This window comes from Gymnoscopelus braueri (assembly GCF_963280865.1).
Source record: "Gymnoscopelus braueri genome assembly, chromosome: 6".
Taxonomy (NCBI): domain Eukaryota; kingdom Metazoa; phylum Chordata; class Actinopteri; order Myctophiformes; family Myctophidae; genus Gymnoscopelus; species Gymnoscopelus braueri.
The window spans coordinates 2,276,385-2,279,880 of record NC_137607.1 but is presented as its reverse complement, the minus strand read 5'-3'; positions in this window follow the sequence as shown (position 1 = coordinate 2,279,880).

Here is a 3,496-nt window from a genome sequence, read left to right as displayed (position 1 = left end):
TTAATGCTCTGGTTCGTTACAATTTAGGATTTAGCCATTTATCAGACACTCTTAATCCAGAGCGACATAGAGTAAGCAATGTAAACACATACATCACATGCATGAGAGACAGTCATCTAGGACAATGGTTCTCAAAGTGGGGTCCGGGGACCCCCAGGGGTCCTTGGTGGGGTACCAGGATGTTTTCATCAGTTGAACGGGAGCTGCGGGGGCACAGTGTCTACACTTCAGTCAAAATAAACAATATACGCGCTTCTACTCATAGAAATAAAGACGTTCTTGAGGTGTTGAAAGCCTCTACTCTCCTCGTGGGAAGACTTTCAGACCTCCACCTTTTGTGTAAAATCCCCTTTTTTAGCCAGAAAATAAAGTATTCCACCGAACGGAGAAATGTTGTATATATTTTCTCCAGTGCGCCACCTACAGACCTGGTCAATTATATCTGTCTATTGAGAATGGGTAGAGAGGCCACTATAACAAAAAAACATCACATGGATGCATCTGGGACGTATCATCAGTGTTGTAGCCTGGGGTCATCGGGTGTTTCGGGTCTCGCAACAACATACACCCTCGCCCAGGTGACCCAGCCGTGGTTGATCAAGCCCCCGACTTACGTCCCAGTAGCTACCCACTAGTGATGTGCGGGTCAGGTTTTTTCATGACCCGCCCCGCCCCAACCCGCCACGGAACCCAACCCGCCTCAACCCGCCCCGCGAACCCATATATAAATCTATTGCTCAACCCGCCCCGCGACCCGCGGTGGGAATATATATATATATTATATAGCGCTCTTTTAAGTACCCAAAGTCCCTTTAAATGTCTACAGTAGCACAACATTGTCATGGGCTGAATAAACAAGCATGTTGTTCAAAATAGGGTTTTTATTTATTTTTTGCGTGTGAGAGGGCTGACCCGCTCACCCGTAGCCCGCATAATTTCCTCTGAAATCCTGACTCGACCTACCCGCGCCGCGGGTTGACCCGCGGGTCCCGCGGGTCCCGCGGGTTACGGGTCGACCCGCTCATCACTACTACCCACGGTCAGTCCTCTTAGGGAAAGACAGGGCCACTCAGTCCGCTTCTCCGAAACTACTCTGCCGGGATCGGGGGAGGCTCTGGCACGTGGAGGGACTAGGCTCTGTGGGTGGCCTCCTGGCCGGGCTCCTCCTTCGTCTCACCAGGTCCAGGACCTGAGCGTTGCACCAGACCCCCCCCCCCCCCGTTCCAAACATTTCATCCTGGCGTGATGGTGTCTTGGGCCGTGGTGGTACTGCAGGCTCCACTTGCGGCTTGCTGGAATGGCCCTCCTTAAAGGCCTCACCGTGGGTTTGTTGGGCTTGGGCTGAGGCTGGGGTGCTAACCCATACTGCTCCCGGGTATGTTATTAATGTTATATCCAACCAGTATGTCCTTTAGGTATTTTGAGGTACTACATATATACAGGCAGCATAGAGCAATGGTTTTTAAACTTTTCACGTAGCGACCCCCCAAAATCCTATTTGAACTGGGGACCCCCCAAAATTATCATATTTGAACTGGGGACCCCCCACCCTGACAAGCACTTGGAATTGTAGTAGCTGATTAGTTTGACTCGGTTCCACAGATTAACGAGTTGTGAGGCGTTGGCGTCGGCTATTTAAAAAAATGTTGCTTTGACTTTTTTATATAGGCCCTATAGCTGGTTGATTACTTTTGACACAGTAAAAGTCGTATTTTTAAAAGTCATTAGTTATAAGCTTAAGACCAACTTAGTCAGTTCACCTTAAAGGTCAGTAGGGGGCGTCAGCACCTCTCTGCTGCTATACGAGGTTTTGACCAGAACTAAAGACCTGGTCAAACTTAGCAGAGTAAACAATGCTGTACACTTAGTTTGGTGGATGAACTGCTCTTATATTGAAACCTCAAACAAAAACTTCCCTATGACTTGACAAACTGCTCTTATTCTGAATGCCGAGCGGAAGTCAAACACTAAAGGTCCTTACACACCGGGGGCCATTTTTTCATGCGAATAATATGTTTTTTTTTAAACCTTATAAAGTCAATGCAAACTTCCACATCCGTTTCGCGGAGCGAAAAAGCGTATTTTATTTATTCGGACCGCATCCGAATTTTGCGTATATTCGCATAATCGCCGGTGTGTAATGACCTTTACTGTGGAATGGCTTGACGAACAGGAACTGCCGTAAACTAACGTCTTTCACGCGGAAGGCTTTATCAGCTGCTTGCTTCATTAAAGGACCAATTCACCCATTTTCAATAATAAGGTATAATTGGTCCTCACTAAAGCTCATCGTCAACTTCTTAAACTAATGGCCTAAGACATCTTTTACGTTTTTCAGAAAAATGTAAAAACTGATCCAAAGCAAAACTATCTGTTATTTCTTAATCATTTCACCCAAAAGGTTTATAACAAATTATGACTACTAACATAAAAAATAACACTGTCTGTCAGTTATGTATGAGATTTAAATAGGTTTCAATAGGATTAAACCTGACTTAGGCCATTTGTTTGGCCTAGGTCAGAAAACCATGTGACTTAGGCCATTATACTGAAAGGGGAGGGAACAGCATGATCCTTTTCAATTAGGAGATAATATGCAATTTTACCAGAGGTGGCCAGTGTCACGAGGAGCTGACTTAGGCAAAAATATAATTTTCCTCAAAAAATTACTAAAATGGTCATTAGTTTAAGAAGGTGGCATAATTTTAAGAGGGCACCATTTCTGTCCACTCCCATTGGAATTAATAGACTAATAATAATAATAATAATAATAATAATAATAATAATAATAATAATAATAATAATAATAATAATAATAATAATAAAGAATTGTTCAGTATAGCTGTGTCCAAGTTCACTCTCCCACTGGCATGAACAGCCTCCAACCTGCTTTCCGGGCCTCCTATACATTATTCTGTCACACAGACAGAAACATAATGTCTTGGCTGCATGGTGTGGTATTCAGACGGTGATAAACATTATCACAACATCGGCCAGGAGATCACGTTTCAGGACTTTTGGCAGGACAGAGGTGTGCATTACAAGGCTGGCTACCGCTCTGCCCATTGGCCAGCTCATGGTGAATCCACACACCCCCCCCACCCCCCTCCCCCCCCCGCCGAGCCCTCTGACCTGGGGGAGAGAGTGTAGGACAGAGCCAGGCGTCAGGGCAGCTCTCCAGGCCTCACTGGCCACGCCAAGCGTTACTCTCACACCACTGACCCTGGAAGTGAACCAACACAGTCAACAACGCCTATACAACTGCTGGACTGAATGTTGCATCGACTGGTCAGTTATCGGTGGTGGAAAAAGTACTCAAATGTTTTACTTAAGTAAAAGTATCAATACTGCAATGTAGAAGTACTCTGTTACAAGTAAAAGTCCGGAATAAAAAAATTACTTGAGTAAAAGTACGAAAGTATCGGTATCAAAATGTACTTAAAGTACCAAAAGTAAAAGTACAAAATGTTTGAAAATAGCAGATCTACAAGCTCAC